Consider the following 23,371-nt stretch of genomic DNA (forward strand, 5'->3'; position numbering starts at 1 on the left):
TTAAAATTTGCGCTTTTTTGAAGTCTAATTAGAAGAAACAGCATACAAAGACCAACATGTTTTGATAAACAACAAAGTGTAAATTTAATATCTAACCTAAATGACTCTAGAAACTTTGTAAAAAAAGTCTCTTTTTAATTAACAGTTTGGAGTTATTTTTACGGACGCTGTTATATGAATGTTATATTTGTTTTGATGATGTCTGCTTGGATACGACTCAGGGACTTGATATTAAGAGTTTAAATATTTTTTTCAAGCTTAATATTTTCGAGCTTAAGTATTTTTTCAGAAAAAATATTTACGCTATTTTAATTTTACAAACTTTTGCTAGAATTTCTAAGTGTGAAGAATCACTATAAATTTAATCGCTATGATTAATCACTATTAATCATTATCATCATATAAAGATTAATTACTATCCAAAAATATATTTCTGAAACTCAGTTGCTTATTTATCTGTAGAAAATCAATAAAATAAAGCAAGAAATAAAACATTGCAGTAAATCTAAATGAATTTTTAGAAAATGTACAGTATTGCAATAATTTCTAAAATACCAATGTATGAGTATAGCTGTGTAAAAATGCATTCTTCAGAAGTCATATAAGTGACTTTAAAAACATTCGGAAAGTAACTGTAATATTTAGTTTCATGACATTGACTTGATATTTTCCTTTTATCTTCAATTTTATGTTGCCATTGAGAATTTCGATATGTTTAGTAACATTGAATAATATGGGCAAAATATACATAAAAGATTTAACGCACCGTAATACTGTACAAAACTATGCAAATATTTCAGAGTAAATAAGAAGTTTTCATTCATCGCGTTGAAGGAATTATATAACAAAAGACAAAAGTACCTCATTTATAAAGGCAGAAGTAGTAGAAAGATTTTTACGCGGTGAGAATCAGAAATATGCCTCAAAATCATATTCAAATGTATTTTCACTCTTTGTATTTTCATTTATAAAAACACAAATAATAGAAATGCTTCTTCTATCTAGAGATATTTTTAACACCTCTGTCTAGAGGCGTATTTTCACACATTGTATTTTAAATACAAATTTAGCTTTGTGGAGAATAAGGAAAAGAAAGCAAAGTTAGACTGACGCAAATAATTTTTAAAAACCTTCACCTGATCCCTAAATAAGGGTTTCAGAATCTGTAACACAGATGCTGTCCGAAATATTTAATGAATAACTCATAGGTTTAAACCATCACATAAACTCAAACATAATATTCTAAATTCACAAATTTGCAGATACTTAATCACAGCTTTTGAAAACAAAAGAAAAATAAAACCTTATTCCCGGAACTCGACCTTAACTTATCATGATTTTGCAGACTTAAATGAAATATTATTCATATTGTATAAATTGCTGCGAAACTGTTTTGTGGCTTGATACCGAATTAGCTGCAAGAGTGGAAGACGGATACAAATATTTCTGAGACTTTTACGCAAATTGCTACCCGAAGAGATTGAGAAGGTGTTTATTGCTAGGTGAAAAACACCAATCATCAGGAAAAGGTGTCAAGAAGCTCCCTTCTTATATTGAACTCGGGGGAAATGGCAAATGAATTGCAGTCGAAGCTTCACGTCCCTAAGGATAGAGAAGAAAAAGTAGATGCTATTACTTTTCGAGATTAATGATTTGGAGTCCAGCCACTCACCTTTTGCAGTTTTTTTTTTTTCCGATCTTTTCTTTCTTTTATTAAAATCGTTTCGTTACTTCCCTAAATAAACTAGCGTATTATTCGCATTTTTTTCTTTTTTATTTCCTATTTTCTTTCTTTCTTTTTTTTCCGCGTCAGTTGTAATTTCGATATCCAATACAGGGACGTTAGATGACAACAAAAACCGAAGAGAATAGAGAGTGCTGCAGCAGAAGGGAGTGACGTGCAAGCCAATCAGATCATGACACTGACAGCGTTGGAGAAAAATTAATCTATTTTTCATCTTAAGTATTACTTCGTGTTTGGCAACAGTTATAAATTTAGCGTTTTTTAAACCCGCATTTCGAAGTGCGGAAACTTTTTCAAGAGAAAGCTTACGAAAGCATGTTGTTTGAAGTTCAATTGTAGTTCTTCTAAAGTTGAATTATTTTAAATTTTGACTTTCTGTGGAGTTGTATGCCTAGTAAAATTAAAAGTTCATCCATGGCTATAAGTTTTTTCTTTTTTTCAATATTTTTAGACGAATATATTATTATAATGATGATGCATGTTTAAAATCGAGATTGAACTATCTCATAGCGTGGAAAATGAAATTATTTTAATCTTGAAGCTCGTTTATGGATTTCAGCGAACATGCTTCTCCGCGATCAGTATTATTTATTTATTTATTTATTTATTTATTTTGCATTGTGTGAATGCGTTTTGCTCCCGAAAATTTTTAATTACCGTCATCCTTACGTTTTTACCATTCAAAACAATATTGAATAAAGATTCAATGTTTATTGAAGCAAGTGCGCGCGCGTGCTTGAAATCATGCTATCATTCGAAACAGTTGATTGTAATTAAATTTTTATACCTCATTTTATTGAGGTTTTCAACGAGGAATGAACAAGAACGTTACATATTCTCGTTGAACCGGAGCCAAATGAATACAAAGTGTTGCATTGTTTTAACTCGATGTGTGGTCGGAAAGATATTAAGATTTAACTTCACGCACAGGGAAACCACCGCCCTCTTGTGCGTTAAAGACCTTTCTTTTATGAGACGTAAGAGGTTTTAGGAAGATTTTATGTTTTATTGAAAATATCTAAAAGTTTAAGGAGATAAAAACATTTCTTATACATCCCAACCCTGTTTTTATGCGGTCGAAAAAAAAAAAATGTTCGAAACTTCACGAATAACTTTAAAAAGTTGTTTTCACAACGCAGTTGAAATATACACTGTAAAAACGATTCAGAAACGTTCCTGAAAAATAATAGGCAGCTGATATGCCCAATTTCAACCAGTAACATTTCTTACAAAAACCAGGAACATTTTCTGATAAAAATCAGTAACCTTCCTGAAATGCTGGGAAATATCCCCTGTTAAAGCCAGTCGTGAACCTTCTACAAAAATTAAATAGGTTTAATGTATTTGATTAGAACCTTCCTGGCTTACCAAGAAAGGTTCAGAAGCATTATCGCGACCATGGTCAAAGCTGCGCGAATAATTGCAAGCAAGAACCAACCATATTTCTTGCCTGCAATTCCTGATTCGCAAGGCTGCAGCTATCCAGTGACTTATTTGCTCCCATTGGGAGTTCAGTCAATCTGGACGGGCCGTGATCAGATTGAAGCCGATACACTTTATAAACATGCTCAGTCATTCTTTAAACTAGTAGCAAAAAATATCTTTCACAACAGTGAAATGTCTGCATTCGTGCATCTTTTAGCAATTCAGGAAACTTTTTTGCGAAGATACTTGATTTTGCGGGGAAATAGGTGAAAACCTCTGAAATCCCGAAACATTCCACGGAGATAACCAGTAACGTTTCGGAATTTTTTTACAGTGTATATTTTTATGCGGTGGATCGGGACCGCATAAAAGAAGTCTCACATAGAAAATCATCCAAAAAACTTACAAAATAATCTTTTAACGAAATCAAAATAAACCAAGTGATCATAATTTTTGCCAAGTAGTCGGACAAAATGTCCAGAGTAGGGAAATTTTGGGCGGTCACAGTGACTTCCCATCGGGGTGCCTATGTCGTCACTTGAAGTTACTACCTCGCACTCAGTTTTTAAAATAATTTCGTCAATTAAACCCCAATCTGACTGAAATTTTAATGTACCGAACACAAAAAAAAAAAAAAAAAAAAAAAAAATGTTCGCACCAAAAAAAAAAAAATCGCATAAAAACAGGTTTGGGTGCATTTATAGTTCAAAATTGTTTCTGTACGCATTATGTGTGTAATATTTTAGTAAATAATACTGACTACATTACTTAAGAGATTTTATCTCATGGGAATCAAAAAAAAAATAAATAAATGTATAAAATGAAATAAAAGAAAAAAGAAAGATGCATTGTGCAAATAAAGTTCAAAGCTACTACCTGAAAAATTTAACTATACCAATGTCCAAAAAAAAAAAAAAAAAAAACACTTTTTAGGAAGCAAACATTTTAAATATAGATAACAATGCCGAAAACAGGGAATATTTTTTAACTTCCCGAAGATTCTTTTGACCTTTTCCCGGCAAATAGAAGTCAAATATTGTTCGCTACATACTCCGAAAACAGAAAGGTACTTTGAATAGGAAAACTATAAAACCTCCTGCACATTTTCTTTCCGTCAAAAATTGGAGGAATATCTATCCATTCCCATGCATATCTTTGGAAGGTATGAAAAATTCTGTATGCATACAATCCGAAGAAATTGAAAATCGAACAGCTACATAAAATCCTGCTTTCCGATTCCGGGCAAGATTACAAATTCCTTCTCAACGGTTTCGACATTCTGGGGGCTCTTGCATTCGACTCCGACCACTCTTCATTCTGCTCTTTGGAATGCCAAGTTCCCTAGGCATTCCAGCAGTCGCGATATTTCTTTTTCTCACATCTAATGCACACACACCACACACGCGTATATATCTATATAGATACATAAATAAAAATAAAATCCGCATTGGTAGCATATTAAAAAATATTTTCTCAAAAAATTGAAGGAAAGGAAAAATGCGTTACAAGTGAATCTCTCCATTGCAAATCAGGACCATAGCAAGAAGAATCGAAAGTAGGCCCTGCCTGATTTGAAAGAGTTTTGCTGTTTTTAGTGATTGCTAGTAATTTTTTTTTCTGTCTTATGGGCAAATTTATATTGTATATAGCTATGTCATATTTCGTTCTTGTGTTATAGTAGAAGCGCTCAAAAAGGCTTATGAAGAAAACTTTTATTAGTAAATCAGTAACGGACATTGGTCGGGAAATTCCGGGTATCGTCGAGAGAGATCCTAATTGGGGTTCAACGTGTGTGTCACAGCCTTCTCCACTATCCCAGGAAGTTTCAACGCCATCAAACAAACATTTAAGATTCTATCACATTTTTTCGGTTTTAGTAAGATCTAAGTTAAAAAACATGAGCACTTTCTTTTTATTTCGTCCGTCATGGATTGTGTTATTCATTTTTGTTGTAGGTATCATGATTCCCTATATTTTGAAGGTTTTGTTTCTGATTTTTAATGTTGTAAAATTGTGGTCCTGTCGATGTGACTGGCTTGCAAAACCAAAATGGCGTACCTTTGTACCCAAGGACACATAACCATATGTACCCAGGGACGTCAATTTTTAGTCTCCTTGGGTCACACTTGAGTCTTCTTACAATGTGAAGTACCTCAGAATAGTGCTTTGTCATCAACGTCCGAAATTTGCTTTCAACAATGATGATGGATTTGAACTAGTGCCTGAAGTATTCTCCACCTCTTGTAGGATCTACAGACCGTCAATCCCACCTGTTTTCATTTGAAGTCGACTTTTATAGATTTTTGTTGGTTTAATCTAAACTGAGTTTTTTTGGAATGGGTTAATTTTGGTTAGAGGTTTCAATTTGCATATAAATTGAGACTATTATGTAGGTACATAGAGAGCCATAATATCATGAATCTAGTTATTTTTTGTTTAAAAAATATTAATTATTCATAATGTCATTAACTCTCTTAAGAGTAATAACTTTTTAAAAAAGTTCACTGATGTTAAAAATTAAGAAAAATTAAAAAAAAGGGAAAAACCTTCAATTTTTTTTCAAAGTTTAATTTCTGTTGGATATTTTATTTAATGTTATTTTCAATGGATATTTGAAGTATTTCAATATAAAATGGCTTATGAAAATGTATTGAGTATAATTGAGTTCCTCAGATCTATTTACATATTATTTTTTTTTATGTCCATGGGTACAAAAGCACCCGTTCGCGGGGTGAACGGGGTGTTGTACATACGTTCAAAAAGATGGTTTTTAAGAAAAAAAAATTTTGAAGTTGAAAGCTTTGAGATTTTCACCTGACAAAAATTGCCAAATTAGATGAGAAGTTGTAAATTCTGCCAGAAAATTTTCTGATCAATTATCTATTCCTGAGAAGTAAATTTCATCCGTGGGTACAGCATCTTCCCCTACATTTTATTTTTATGATATGTAAGCTTGAATATTGTCTTGCTTTCGAAATGTAAAGACATTTTGTTAATAGTTTAAGATTCGCCTTGTTTTTAACACCATATTCACTCAAAAAGAAAAATAATGTATCAAAGTAATAAATTTCTCACACGAAATATGTCCAGATATTTTGTTTAATCTCTTATCTTTTGCCTTATGGAAATTTTCAAGAATTTTTAACAATACTCAAATAGTCTATTTCACTGTTGTTGGTATTCGGTAAACTACATAAATTGAGTACTTTATTCACACGTCGCTTATAAAATTGCAAACAAACAACGATGCTTCACGAAAAAAACTTGTTTCGACAATGCTTGATTTTAGCAACTCTAATTATAGTTATTTTCAATCCATTTTGAACTGGCTCCGTTCGTAAACAAACGCCAACAATAGTGAGTCGGACTATATATTATTTTACCTTGTGGTATTTGGAAAATAAAAGTGACTTTAACTGTCGCATAGTGCACATGTTTCAAGCACTGGACCTTCTCATATTGAAATTACAGTCTGAGAAGAAGCGTAAAATTAAAGCGATAATAATAAAAAGTTTATAGTACTAAACGGTGGCAAAAGGTTCCAGATTTATCAATGCAGCAAAACTTATAGAAATTATTTCCGAAGATGTCAAGCCACAAGTGTTGCTTCAAAAGGCTCCATTGTGCAAAATATATTATGATCTTTGACAACATATTCTCTTTCTTTTTTTTTTTTCATTCACTAATTTGAGTGTGGGTTTTCAACAGTTCACTGAAAGTTGTTTTATTTATCTTTTTTACAATTTATTTTATGTAAAGAAAAGCAACTGAATATAACATTATCTTTCTGGAAAATATTACTGTTCAAATGCTTATTAAGATATTTCAAAGTAACATGATCCATCTACCCATTGTTATTTATTTAAGTACATTTTTACCTGAATTTCAAAATTTAGTATCGACTTTTTATGAAACTTTCACGTTTCTAAAATGCTTAGAAGCACAAAATGACTCAGTAATTGTTTGACTTAATCTGTAGACAATACTCACCAATTAAAATTTAATCAATTTTGTAAGAATAACTTTACTGAAGAGCTCTTTGTTATGTTGCAGCTCTTCGTATAATTCCATAAAAGTTTACGCAAACATCGCTTGGGATCAGCTTTCAGACGGAACCATCCCATTTCTGCATAACGATCGTTTAATACGTTAAATCGACGAAATCTGTTGGAGGAAATCGAGCATGCAGACGACGGCAAAATCCCAACAATCCCCTCACCGTCCTGCACTACGTCAATATCCAATTGTTCTGCAGGCGTAGATGGGGGAGGATATTGTAGGACAGACACCAGGATTGAAAAGACCTTCGCCACTAGCAATCACAGCATTTAGGATTCTGTGAATGAGCTCGATTTCCAATGACGTTCTTCATGGGAGTGTTTGGGAACGATGCGACAGGATCGTGACGTGATATCTGTCATTCTTTAATAGATCGATAAGAAAAATTATTTTTAGAGGATAGTTTAGTATTTTATTTCAAGTGTTATTTTAATGTCTTCCACGTTTTCAAAAAATTACTTTTTTTTTCCTGATGGCGAGAATTACTATTTACAGGAACATTTAGATACGTTAGGAAAGGGCTGTGTATACGGGGGTTCTGAGCATATTGTAAGGCCGCACCAGGATTGAAAAAAACCTTCGTCAGTAGCAATCACAGTAATTAGGATTCATTGAATGAGTTCGATTTCCATTGTGTCTTCATGGGAGCGATTGGAAATGATGCGACTGGGAAAGTAATGCATTGATAAATCAATAAAAAGAAATTATTTTTAGACTGTAGTTCAATCTTTTATCTTAAGTGCTATTTTAATGTCTCACGCTTTGGAAATATGACTAGCTTTTATTTCCTGTTGAAAGGAATCGGGGTTGATCGACCAGTGAACACTAAAGCACAATTTCATTTTTAAACAATCAGAACATCGTTGAAAAGTGCAGCAAGCCCATGACGATAACAACATTGAATTATTCTTTTTTTTTTTTTTTTGAAGGGGAAGACATCCATATTTGGCGACAAATTTTTGTATAACAATGTTGCTCGACTCCATTATTTAACAGCAAAATAATTGCAGAACAATATTGTACGATACCATAATTTGACTGCTCATTATTGGGAAGCGAAGTTCAATTACAAATTGTTGTGGAGCAATATTGTTTAGCATTATAGTTTAACAGTAAATTATAGAAATTTATTTATTTCGTGACACCATTATCACATAACAAAAGTTTTTCAATTTTTAGATTGTTACTTTCTAAAACTTGGCGACTCTACGGTGCTTTTCAAAAGCAATGTCAGCATTTAGAAAGTTGTACTAAGTATCAGCTTAATAAATATAACCTGTACGTAATGACTCAACTCGCTCAAAAGGCTTCATTTATCCCCAATATGCCACAACTACTGATTGAAAAGCAGACGCAATTGAAATTTTCCATTAACCCATAGCAAGGCGTATCTCGAAATAAGCATCTCTCTTCGAGAAAACATATCGTGACTACTAAAGGAACGTCGCTCGGGCTGTTTGTTTCCGGTGCTAGTCTCAGCATATGACGGAGGGATGCAATCTGCTTCCATCTAATACCTACAGCTTGTAATTACCTAGAAGTTCATTCAAAGCTGGCTGTTGCTGCGTGTTGGGATTGCCCAATCGGAAGCAAAGTTTCGAGTAAACTTCTGCAATAAAGAATCGCGTACGATCTAAAATCAGAGTGAATCTTTAACGACTAAAGCCAGGGCGTAATTTACGTCGGAACTCACGGGAGCTCAGCTCCTGTACTTATTTTCAATTTTATCTGAATATTTAGGGTAAACCCGGGCAACGTGAATACCTTAAGCTTTTCTTGATTGTTGTCGTTTAGTTATAACTCTAGAAATTGAAACAAATGTTTATAATCAGTCTTCATTTAATGAACTTGCGTAATGCAATAACAGTTGTAATTAATATTAATTACACTATTAGATATAAGGCCAGTTTTCAACGATGGCATAAATATCCACTTTGCCCAACACCCCGGGTAAAGTGGATTCGTTACTTGGGCAAAGCGAACAGCAACATTATTTGTCATGAAACTAAACATTAAAAATAAAATAACCATCGAAAATTAAAGGAACATATCCGAAAACCATTTTTTTGCTACAATGGTAATTATTGTAGTTATTGTAAGCAAACAAATTAAATTTAAAAATAAAATAAACGCCGAAAATAAAAGGAACATACTTAAAAACATTTTTTTGGCTGCAGTGATGATTATTGTAGTTATTACAAACAAAGAAACTAAACTTAAGAATAAAATAAGCATTGAAAATTAAAGGCTCATGTTAAAAAGCATTTTTCTACAATACTAATTATTGCAGTAATTATTGTAACAAGCAAAGAAATTTTTTAAAAAAAAGTCAATATCTAAAATTTAGGAGCATATAAAAAAGAAAGAAAAAACATTTTTCTTCTACAATACTAATCATTGCAGTTATCACAAACAAAATCATTACCATATTCGAATGCTGAACACTCTTTATGACACCACTGAGTACAAATACATTGTATCCTGTTTTCCATTGGCTGATCATCTTCTTCAATGAACATTTTATCACAGAAAATGCACCTTACATCATCAAATTTCTATACTTCCTTATTCTTATCATTCTCTTATGCAGTCGTATGTTTTCAAGCAGAGATTTTTTCTTAGTCTTTTTGGTACTTATTCATTTTAATAGTCTTCTGAGAAGCTTTAGTCGAAATTTCATCTAGTTACTTCATGGCAGTATTTTTGGATTTTTCAAATTTTTGTCTCTGACTGTCCTTTAGTGGAGTACTTGTCTCTAGTGTAGATATCTGTAGTTTTTGTTTACGTGTTGTTATTGGTTTAACAGGCTGAGGAATAGGTAGTAAAACTGAATAACTGTAGCAGTTCTAGAACATCCAGGTTTGGGTGAAGCGGCGGGAACATCATTTTCTTGGATTTATTCTGTTGTTTCAGATCCCATGGAAGTATAAGGACGGTCTTCAATGGTAGTATTGTCTTGAGATCTTAATATTGAGGGACTTACAGGTTCGGATGAAGTGACTTGTTATGACCAGGCAAAGTGAATATGGTATTCACATTGCCCAATCCGCTTTGCCCTTCAGGTACATTTTTGAGGTTACTAAAAATTACTAACAAACCAGAGCATCTAAACTCGTCGTCTACAGATAGTTGAAAGCTACATAATCGTATATCAAATCCTGCTCATAACAAAGAACATGTCACAAATAGTATTAAAGTTATAAATGAAACACTAACCTCTGCTAACTAATATTATTTTCCCCAAAACATATTTTGTTCGCTCACTGGCGTCACGTGAGGGGAACTCGTCCCGACGTGTTTGCCCCACACGGAGCGGCAACAGGCGACCGTTGCTATGACAACGCGGCTGCCGGCCAACTAATTTTTTGGGAGTTATAGGCGAAATTCGCTTTGCCCGGGGTATCCACTTTAGCCGGGTTTCCCCTACGTGTGAAAATAAGCAAAGTATGCCTAAACAATCACTAGTTCTGAAGAATATGGGGTTCCCACATATCTTTTGCTAGAAATAAAGCCCATATTCAAACTGAGAATAATAAGATCTCAAAAACTAAAAAATCATAATCTCCTTTCAATAAAATGATTTCCGTTCCGTTTTCGATTTCAATAGATAGTATTTGTGCCGAAAGATCTAGAATAAGTGCATTTGAAGGAACATCTGCTTATTATCGACATACTTCGACAGTTTTGTTTGAACTAGTTTCAAATAGTAGCCTTTGAATTTCTGACTATTTTTTGCTTTGACATATTGATAAATAAACAACATTTAAAAAGTTCACAAAGTTCAATACTCTTTATCAAAATTTTTTTCATATTTCCTAGTTCCGATTTTTTATGCTTTTACTGCATTGTTTTATTCAGATTTTCTTATTTTTATTTCCTAATTCATCGCATCGAAATAAAGGAACTATCTAACATTTTTCTAATATTTTTTCATAAAGAAGTTTTCAATGAAAAACTAAATTTAAAAGTAAAACTTTGACCTGAAGTGTCCTAGAATATTTTTTTTAAAAAGGAAAAAAACTTCTCTCTTAACTTTACGGAGAACCTTGTGTATCAGTTATAGCGAAAATCGAAAAACAGATCACTTTCAACTACATATTTTATCTAATAGTTTTTTATTGTCCTTTATAAATTTTAAAATACTTCAAAAGAGAAGCTTACTGAAATCTATTCTGAAGTTTAAATTTGAAATTTACAGATTCTCTCATGGTATCAGCGTGTGATATATGGAGAATGAATACTAAACAACTTTCAAATACAGTCAACAAAATGCCACGATAGTAAATAATTCGTATACTTACTCATTTATTTATTTATATGGGTTTTTTCCTACAAGTATTACGTTATTTCAAACAATAATGTGAAACGGAGATATGACTTTCTTGATATTGACATGCAACTGATGTAAAGTAAATAGTTTTTTCACTTATTGGTTATTTGTTGATTTATTAAGAAATAAAAGCGTATCATAATTCATAACACCAATATATTTCATTTTAATCAACTCTTCATGGATTATAGCTAAAAGACCGCGTAATACACTTTTTCACATTGTCATTTATTCAGATTTTGATCAAGCTGTAGAGCTTAAAATGTTGTTTTTATGATGACAATTAAATAAGTGGCACACGGTTAACGCTTGTGTTTATCACCGGTAACATTCTGAACAAAATCCCACGGGATTTTCTCATTTTGTTAGTTCACTTTCATTAAATCTACGAAGACATTATTTTCATGCTGAAATACCCAATCATGATTAAATTGACGTTTTTCTCCCTTCGTGTAGATTTCTCATCAACTACAATTAACTGTCATTGCCAAGACGTTTTAATAGAATCGATATTATTAAGGTGTGGTGTAAAAGAACGGTCTTGTAATCTAGCCGTATGTGTCAGATTTCAAAACATTAATCTTTCTCAGTAAATAAGCCCTGTGATTGACAGCAATCTTTTGAATACGTTTGCATATTTTAATAGCGGAAATGTTTTTAAAAACATTTAATGTCTCGCTGTTTTCCTGCTTGCGAACAATAGATTATTTGATATCACGTATTTTCAATCTCCCTGAGCTTTGCACTAATTAATATCAAGCAATTGCCCAAGAAGCATTATGGTGAGTCTTTCCTGAAATCTATGTTATATTGGGCAAACTAGGAATTCTCTAAATATTCGTATCAACAATCACAGACATGATATACTTTCGTTCAAAAACAAAGAAGACAAAGAACTTCAGCATTTTCAATTTCACAGTTTTGATAAAATTTCTATTTCAATTCTAGGTTTTGAACACTCTCTGGAAAAGAGACTTTCACTAGAATCTCATTTTATTCTGCAATTCAAATCTATTTTCCCTTATGGGTTAAATTCCTCCCTTGATAATAAATTATACACAGCATACCATAACTCATCTAAAAATCTTTGTATTTCTTCATTGTTTAGATTTGGAAATAATACAAGTACTTCTCGTTTTAATAGAGGATCAGGAAAATCCCCTCCTCGTTTCTGCATTTTTTCGCCCTTTGAAATTCTTAATAAGCTTGAAAATTCTTTTTGTCATTCTTATGACACTGAATATGTTAGGAAATTTCTTTTTGGTCTTAAGCATAAATTTCTAAAAAAACTAAAAAATTTCCTTCCAAACTACCTTTTTAAAAATTCACACTTTGAATTTCTTTGTTATGATCTTCTGATCTACAAAGTTGGTTCTACTCAACAACATCAAACTTACTACTGCACCTTTAGTTTTTTGCAAAAATCCTTCGACTATTTACACTTTTCTAAACTACACACTTCAAAACTTTTGGATTTTTTTCCCATCAAGGATCTACAAATTGTCTTCAGCTACAAATTCAATCCTCCTTTCTCGAAAAAAATTCTAAACTATCAAGAAGTTGCAAAAAATTTTGATAAATATTTGAATTTTGATTGTAATTGTGCTAATTTCTCTAATTCCATCTTCTTCAACTCTAATTTTGCTCATATTCTGACCAGTGATTTGAATTTTTTACAAAACAAAAAACTCATTATACTTTTTAGTTTGGGTACTAAATATCGGCCTAATTTTCGTATTAATTTCCTAAAAGCTTTTAATAAGCTTACTTTTGAACTTGAATATTTTTTAAGAAAAATCTCCTATTGTTTTAATGTTCCACTTAATGCATTTCTTGAATATAGGCACCACTTTTTAATTGAACTGAAATCACGTTTACGTGATATTGTTAACACCGATTCTTCATACTTCCATCTTTCTGCTGATGAAAATAATGCCATCAATGATTTTAAAAAAGCTTTTGTCTTTACAGTTGTTGATAAAGCCAGTTCTAATTACCTTATCTGCTGCAAAAAATTATATGCTAATATTTTGAAAAATGAACTAGAAAAAACCACCACTTATGTTTCCTCCAAACTTAATGAATCCTCCATCATCAAAAAATTTGCTGCTGCTTACAAACTTTTTAAATTGCCACGTCCCGATTCTGTTAACTTACCTTACTTATATGCAATTCCAAAATTTCATAAAACACCTGTTGGATTTCGCTTTATTTGCGCTGCCACCAACACCATTGGAAAAAATCTGAGTGTAAAGCTTGAACAGTTTCTCAAAAAAATTCTTGAACAACTTAAACTTCAACAAATGAATTGGTTCTGGATTGTTAATAATAGTGTTGAAGTCATCAATTTACTTAATATGCTTGATATAAATCACTTAGAAACTTTTGATTTTGAAAACCTCTTCACCAATATCCCACTCATTGAACTTTTTTCCTCTGTTTCAGAACTTTTTAATTCAGTCAAGGATTCCCTTGATTTTACTGAAGTGTTTTTTCTTGGTCTTTTTAAATTTTGTATTTTCAATAATTTTTTCAAAAATGGTAATTCATGTTTTCTACAAATTAATGGCATAGCAATGGGAGCTAATTTTAGCTCTACATTAGCCAACCTTTTTCTTTTATATTATGAACGAAAATATTTAATTGACAATCCTTCCTCTACACCTCTTTGTTGCAGATACATTGATGACCTTTTGTGTATAAATTTTCCTAATTTTTCTGAACTCAGCAAAACTATTTATCATAGTTCATTAACGCTCAAAAAGACCAGTTCGAATCATAATAGCTTTAATTTCTAGGATATCAACATACAAATTGACTCAAATTGTTCCACTACAATCTATGATAAAAGACGTGAATTCAATTTCACAGTTAACAGTTTACAAGATTTTTCCTCCTGCCTAAGTAAAAAGGTTTTTATTGGCATTATTGTTTCGCAAGCTATCAGAATTAAAAGAATTTGCAACACCATTTCTGCATTTAAGCAAGAAATTTCAGTACTCAAAAACTTACTTTTTAATAATAACTTCCCTAAAAATCTAGTTGAAAACATCTGCTTAAGTATAGCCTTCGATGAACATTTCGCTTCCTTTGAAACTGTTTAACTGTGTAAATGTATGATACAACCGTGACAAACCATTTTTTTATGAATCACCGTGGTGGATGAATTTTACACGTGCGAAACAGGCGACTCGGTATGTCTATGGACCGATTTCGGGATATGTTTTTATGTTTTTAATGTTTTGTTGACGAATGGATTGGTTTTTTTATCAGGCTGAACAATGGATTTGATTTGGTTACGCGGATTTCAAGGTAAGACAATTTTGTTATTGGCAGGTACTGTCCCGTGGAAGGCTAATTATCGGAACTTGTTTTCCTAATTAGTCGGGGCGAAACCCCCTGCTTTTAGTTTTATAGGTTTGAGCTCTAGTTTATTGTTTTTAGCTTAGCAAGTGGTGCGTTTGCCCATTGTTACTCTATATTACATGTACATTCTCTTTTAGTTTATAGTTAAAATTTTGGTCTTTTGACCATAACTAATGAATCCTCCACGGCTGATGAGCTCTGGATTCACTCTTTTTCTATTCCTACTTAATAGCTGTTTGCATTTTTCCTTTTTATCATCATTTGTTATTTATAATTTGTTTAATATTTGTAATTCTGTTTGCTTAATTTATATATATATATATATATATATATATATATATATATATATATGCTTTATTACCCTGGAAAGGTCTTAGCCTGCTTCACAATCCTCTTCCAGACGACTCTCTCTCTCTCTCTCTCTTTGTCTTTTTCCCCCAATTGACAATCTTCATGATTTTCAGGTCATTGAGGTTATTATCCAGTTATCTCCTTTGTGGGTCTTCCTCTCGGTCTGATGCACATTGGTTTCTGACAAAAGTCTTGCCACTCGATTATCAGTATGTCTCTCAACGCGGTCCGGTCAGAATAATCATTGTGCCTTAACAAATTTCACAATGTCTTTGGATTTTTTTTTTTTTTTTGTTTTTTGTTTTTCATCAATGTTTCTGTATTTGTTTTTATTTTCTCATTGGTGATTATTTATATGGATTGGTCTATGAATATCTCTCATTATACTACGTTCGAATATTTTTAAGTCGTTCATGCCTTTTTGTGTCTAAGTAAGTAAGTACAAAAGTTTTGCCACTCGATTATCAGTATGTCTCTCAACGCGAACTAGCCAGAACAATCATTGTGTCTGAACAAATTTCAATGTATTTGGATTTTTTTTTTCCTTTTTTTTTTTTTTTTTTTTGTTTTCTTTTTCTTCAGTTTATGTATTTGTTCTTATTTTCTCAAAAGTAATTATTTATCTAGATTGGTCTATAGATCTCTCTCATTATTTTACGTTCGAATATTTTTAAGTCGTACATGCCTTTTTGTGTCAAAGTAAAGATTTTACAACCATAAGTCACCAGAGGCCGAATATTTGTTTTATAGATTTTTAATTTGATTACCTTAAGGATTACTTTGCTGATTAAAATATGTTAATATGCAAAATAGATATTAAAATAACAATATTTGTTATTATTGGTTATGGGAACATAACATTGTCAAGTTGCCGATTTTGATTCAATTAAAAAAAATCATTGAGTAAATAAGTCATACTAATAAAACAATGTTTAATTTAAAGAGAGAATAATTTGGCAACGAAGGAATGGAGTATGAAAAGGAAAACGTTCTTTTCATATTAAAATCAATGTCGGTAATAAAGAGAGGAAATACACTCAGAGTTATATTAGTGAAATTGTAAAATTAAAAGCCTTTGTATTGTAAATTTTGAATAGGAATTCAGCACATTAATAACGCAAATTGTGTTAAGAATGTACAGTTTATGAAACACATGCGCTTCACAACTTGAAGATGTATTGCGTTTATGAATAATTCACTAACACTTACTAAAGCATCATCTAGTTTTTTCTCTCTCTCCCTTTAAATTCCTCGCTTTCAAATACTAAGCCGCCTAATTTTAATAAGTGATTTTCTGCTTTCGCGCATTTAATACTGTATTTAATAAGGTTTTCCTTTTTATATATGAATTTATCTATTCGTACTTTCATTAAAAAAAAAAAGATAGAAAACTCTCATAACATTTTTAAAGAAGAATCGAGTCACCACCGATTGCGTGTGAATCTGTCCTTGAAATTTTTTTTCCATCAACAACTAAAGGCTAACTGCTTGAAAAATAGTTTAAAGCGCTATTTGATATTCAATGTATAAAACAGTGTGTAATATTAAATATTAAGAACTAAACAGTTTTTAAAATATTTTAAAGTTATAAACATAATATTGTATGCTTCTCTGTCTTTAAAAGGTTTTTCCACTTGCAGCTAAGTGCTAACCGCTTGAAAAATAGTTTTAAAGCGCTAATTAATTATGAGTGTATAAGCCGATGAGCAATATTAAATATAAAGAACTGAAAATTAAAAAAATATTTTTAAAGTTATAAGCATAAGAATGCATGCTGTCTTTGAAAAGTTTCCCATCTACAGCTAACTGCTTGAAACGTACCTTTAAAGTGCTGTTTAATATTGAGTGTATAAAACGGTACGCAATATTTAATATAAAGAACTGAAAATTAAAAAAAAAAAAAACTTTAAAGTTATAATCATAGGAAACATTTCAAAAATTAAAGTTGGATTTCTAGAGTTTGAAATAAGTTTCTAAAACGAAAAGGTAACATGCTTAATCAATCTATTTGTTCCTGAAAAATTGGCAAAAGTGTAGTAAATGAGAATGAATGTGTTAAGTTGCATGCATCCAGATGGGTTGAGCTGAACTTAAAGAACTACAGCAAACGAATTGGTTGCATTTGACTTTTCAGGTTTTAAAAAGATATATAAAAGATGGGCATTCTTTTTTATAAGTACACTGACAGTTTCATTTTTCATCCCTCTTTTTAAAAATTAATTCAATTGATAAAACTCTTAATTTTTATTATTGCAAGACAAGATGTTTGCAAATAAGATGATTTTCGCGCTTGTCATCCTATTTTTTTATTTGTTGTAATTTTAGCTTCATTACGCTACCTTAAAAAAATTGTTAATTTTATTTATAAAATAAAGTATTTTTTGTTCACAACTGTATTGGATAATAAGTAACTGATCAAATGCATCATAAGTTCATGAAAGTTGTGTACATTTTTTTTAAAAATACGTATCTAGTGAAATTCGAAACTATGTTATTTTGTGTTCACATTATTATAATCTAATAAAGGAAATTAGAAATGGTGTTATTTTTTAGAAACATTATGTAGAAAACTAAAATCCATAAATAAATTGCCGAAAAGTCTATGTATTTTCTACGTGGGATCAAGTATCTCGCATGAAGAGATCCTGTATCCCTTGATGTGGGGATACATGATCCCATTGTGAAACTTTTGAAAAATAATTTTTTACCGAAACTATCTGTTTAATTTAAGCTAAAAAAACACTGTCAGATAGAGGAAAAAATTACCTTTGTTCAAGTACTTTTTGTTAAAAAAACTGATAATTTGCAGCAGAGAAAAAAATTGAAAATTAAAGTGGGGATCAAGTATCCCCAGTCTCCCCTACTGTCTAAAATACTAATCATATATATATATATATATATATATATATATATATATATATATATATATATATATATATATATATATATATATATATATATGTGTGTGTGTGTGTGTGTGTGTGTGTGTGTGTGCGTGTAAGGGCGGGGGAGGGGGGGGGCATGCCAGGCGTGCGATCAAAGAAAGCCTTTTAGAAGTCCGGATTTCAACATTGGAATAGGCAGGATTTTTTCTTTTTGAATTCTTATGCTTGTTCATTTTACAAAAAAAAATGTCAAGAGGTTGTTTTGTTACTGCTCTGTATTCCAGACAAATAAATAGGTTTATATTACATGTCATATATCTTTACTAATAATAAAGTTCAAAGTTTGTCTGGATATCTGTCCGGATGTCTCTCTGTGACGCGCATAGCGCCTAAACCGTTCTGTCCATTTTCACGAAATTTGGCACACTATTAGTTTATAGCATGGGGGTGTGCACCTCGAAGCGATTTTTTGAAAATTCGATTTTGATCTTTTTTTTATTCCAATTATAAGAACATTTTGCAGAGCAAATTATCATAACGTGGGCGAGTAAATTTCCAAATTATCATAACGTGGAAAAGTAACATGGGCGAGGAAATGAACATAGCAAGTTGGCGAGAAATTCGTCATCCATTATTTGTAAATATACAGGCGAACCAAATGATCTTTTAGTTTTCTAGTACGGGCAAAGCCGTGCGGGTCCCGCTAGTTCATAATATTTCAGTGTAAAAAAATTAGAAACTTTATAGCAAGAAAGTCTAATTTAATTGAATTTTGTTTCCCGCAAATATGAATCTTTGACCGAAATAGCAATTATAATACTACAAATATATTGAAAGAGTATGGCTCGAAATAGACTCGATAATTTTAAAAAAGAATATTTTTGCGTCCGAAAATATTAAGAACCAAACTCAGTATGTGGTAAGAGTTAATAAATGGTATCTCACCGTCGTCTGTATCGTCTAGAGAACTGCTGCAATACGCCTTCCGTTTGACTTTAATTCTGCGGGGACCTGATGAAGATAACATTGGACAATGTCTATTAGATTTTAAAATTATGCTCTCAGTACTTAGAGTTTGGGACATTTTTGATTAACATGGATAGAAGGATAGGTTTCAGAAATAAGTAACAAAACAGTGTGTTAAATTATATGTTGGATTCTAATATAAACTATATTATTTCTAAGTGACTCGTGTGTGTTTTGTTCCTTTTTTCATTACATCAATCACTATTCACGATTGATTATAGTGTTTTAAATGTATTAAAATTCGTGTTTCATCCTCAAAAAATTGTATTTTACGTCTCATTTCACTTCTTGTGTTTGGATCAATGTAGTTTTTAAGTCCACGAGCACATTCTTTAAAATTTACCGTGTTTTAGTCCATTCTTATTTTATCAAAAAAAGTAATGGTGCTTGAAACATAAATGGGAGCAATACAAATGCATTTAAATGTAATTTTTATAAATGAATCACAATAAGAATAAATAATGCTCAGAACACAAACTGCAGTAATAAAATTAAATTATTGGAAAAAAAAGGGATTTTTTTTTTCATTAAATGTTTAAGCTGAAAAGAAATTTTAGAAAAACAAAAGCACAGTCGTGAATAAAAACAGATTATGTATCATTACATTGAAGTGTAAAACTTCTTTTACAAATAAAAAATAAAAAAACGTGGTGTTAATAATTAAACATTGCAGATAATTTACAAAAAAAAAAAAAAAAAAAAAAAAAAAACGAATTTACCAAGAGGATTTAAACACACAAAAAGTTCTTCATTTGAACTAATATTTTTATAAATTTTCAAATGCGGCGAAGCATTTCCTGAAAATTGATCCATCTCATTGCAACTTTTGCAGACAATGATATTTCATTGTGAAAATTGCAAATTTTGATTATTGTAACACCATTTTTTTTTCAACCGAGAAATAATGACCTCTTTTTCATGCAGGATTCAACAATTTTCTTCTCCTTTTTTTTAAATTACTAAATTCATAATGAGGAGAACTTAAACAAATTGTTCTTCACGTGTTAAACTTTGCTTTTGAACGAGAGCATTTTTCTTCAAAATTTTCGTTTTTATCTGGTATACGATCAAACCAACCTTTCGCTTCAGTGCTGTTCAAACTAACCTCTGAGCAGATTTACCGCCTTCGAAAATGACTAATGATTTTCATTAGGGCGTTGACGGCGGAAAATGTCATCCATTTTATTTTCTCGGGTTTATAAGCACGCACATCGCACACATATCTGCATCATCATTGCAAAAAGCAACGAAAATTCGTTTTGAATAGATCCGAGATTTCGGCACACATCAAACCCTGGCTAGCTTTTAGGCTATTGATTCTCCACAATAATAGTCCAGAAAATTAAGATCCACTCCTATACGCAGAGGAAAAGTAATCTTATTTTGCTTTCCAATATATATGTTAATAAAACGCATCAAATCAGTTGCTATCAAGTATCGAAGATGCTAAAACACATTGGTAACGTATTAAATTATTAATAACACAGGCCTACATTTTTTTTCTTCATGAAAAAGTGTTTCAAGTTTAATAGGTGGCCTATAGTGAATGGGATGTGCTAATCACGAATCTGAGCTTAGTTTTTTTTTTTTTTTTTTTCCCAGCACGTCAGGTTTTCAAGAAAAGTGTGTTTGAAAATTTTCATAGAATTTGCCAAAAATACTGAGAGAATATTTATTGAAACTATATACAGTAGAAAATTCCTACAAAATTGAGTTGTTCATAAAGAAAACAATGCAGTTTTATCTACGTGAGACAATCGTTGGGGTGAGTTTTTTGAATAAAATCGGTTTTCGCTTTTTCTTCATCGGTTTTGTAGTTTGAACTTTTCTCTGATGATTGCTGTTGGATGGTTGGAAGAGGTGGAGGAATGGGAATTCCTGGTCCATGAGGTACAGGTCGTGTAGCAGACGGTAAATCAGGATACTGAAGTTTGTGTTTAGTTTTCGAATGGAAACCATTGATATCACAGGAGCAAAAGTAACAGTCGTCTCCATGGTTTTTTGGTTTCCTAAATACCATGGAAAAGCCAAACAGTAAAGAACTAAGTGTACCTTTTGTCCATTTTCCCAGTAGCTAAGCACACTTAGTGTGGAGCCTAACGTTTGTCCTGATCACCAAGCTTTACACCGAAGTAAGCGGGATAAGCATTCTTGATAAATACTGTTACGTTTCTTTGATGCTTTGTAATCGTTAAATCACCACACACGTAACAAAATGTGTCTAGACTGTTTTTACACTTTCTTGATGACATTATGACGCACTAAACACAACTCAACTCGATGCTACAAACAACTGACGCTAACTATTTCGTAAACAACTGCCGATACCGTCCAGTTGGCTTTGACAGATGCCAAAATAAAACAGCATTGCCACTGAAATGAAATAAACATAATATTTCACTAAAATATTTTAATCGATGTATCAAGGCTTCGTCAGGGATCACTAGAGATTGTGTATACCAAAAATCAGTTCTGGGGGGTCTTCATGAGGCTGAGATACAGAGGAGTGAAAAACCCAACTTGTTCTTCATGTAAACTGTCCTTAACCGCTTGTTTATTTTCTTTCGTCTTTCTTGGAGGTCGATATTTGATTTTGTTGATAGCCGACACTTGGTTTTCTTGGCGGTAGGACATTTTAAAGAAACAGTTCCAGTGCAATTTATGAAATATCAATAAGGTACTTTTTGTCTTTAGTACAAAATATCTTATAAAGTTTTTTCAATTTTGTGAAAAATCTTGACGTGATTTACTAAAACCAAATTCATATTCAGAATCAGCGTACTCGAATTAGCTAAAGACACTTGGCAAATTCAAAACACCAAAAAACATGTAGGCCTGTGTAATTGCTTTATTTATAAATTATCATTTAAAAATGAAATAATTTTTTTTAAAAGGCGGAAAAATAAATTAATATAAAATTTGGGTTTTTTAGCTGTATAATCACTACTAAATTATTTATAAATATTGTAAACTATAAACAAAAGAGAAACCCCCGCAATGTGTGACACAAATATGTATGCACGCTTTGAGTTGCAAGAGAGCACTTTTAACTGTGTAAAAACGGAAAAATATGTTGGAATGAGAAAAATACGAATCTTTTGGTTTTATTTCCTGTTACATTTGCCTTTTTCTTTCACACACTGAAGAAAAAAAATCTCATACAACTCTGGTATATGCAATTTTTATTGAAAATTTGTGCACTACATATATTTTTTCACTTCATTTCACGATAAAATATTTTAAGATTTGTAATACTGCGGTTTTCTTTTCTTTTTTAATTTAATTTATTTATTTAGGGGAAGGTTGCCGTCAATGAACCGGTTCCATGACTAGACCGCGAAGATATTTCCCGTACCCGAGTTTGTGCAGATGCAAAACCAGTTTTGTACCTTCCCTTGTCTGAAAACAATCTACTACAGAGTCGTCAAGTAGCTAAAGTTATTTAATCATATTGTTAATTGGTCAGAAAAGATTTCTACCATTGTCTTACTAATTATTGAGATTTTCATTTAGTTATAACATGCTTTGAATATCACTGATCAACTAAACGTGAACATTGACTTAAAAGAGTGCCTTTTCAAGTACAATTCCCCATACTTCATGTTTCATCATGATTCGTCACAGCAGTAACACCAATAAGAATATATAAAATGACGCAGTTGCTATCATTGGACCACTAGGTGTTTCCACGAATGGACCACCTGACAAAGTGGTTCATTCTTGGAAAAGCTTCAATATTGTTGAACCTTCAGCTCAATTTCCTTTCAAAATTGCTCAATTGTTTTAAAATATTATATGACAATAAAAAAAATAATCTCAGTAATTCATGAAAATTCTTATAGTGAATTATAATTTCAAGCCAATTTTTTTTAATAAAATTTATTAGAGATTTAAATCCTAACAATACAGTTTCAAATACTTTTGCTGTTCCAAAAAAAAAACCAAAGTTAGTAAAATCTGGCCAGTGGACAAGTAAGAGCGTGTAACGTGCTACAGTAGCTAATACACTGTAAAAAAAACTGTAAATTTTGAAGAAGTTATCCGTATTTTTTACAGAAAAAAACTGTTCGTAATAAAATACAGGATTTCTCTGTTTTTTTGAATCTGTAACCGGTTATACTTTGTTTTTCTTCGAATCTTCGAAATTTCGCCCGCGTGTTTGGATTTTCGTTCTCGTGCTCGAGT

Source organism: Uloborus diversus, chromosome 3 (assembly GCF_026930045.1).
Source record: "Uloborus diversus isolate 005 chromosome 3, Udiv.v.3.1, whole genome shotgun sequence".
Classification (NCBI taxonomy): domain Eukaryota; kingdom Metazoa; phylum Arthropoda; class Arachnida; order Araneae; family Uloboridae; genus Uloborus; species Uloborus diversus.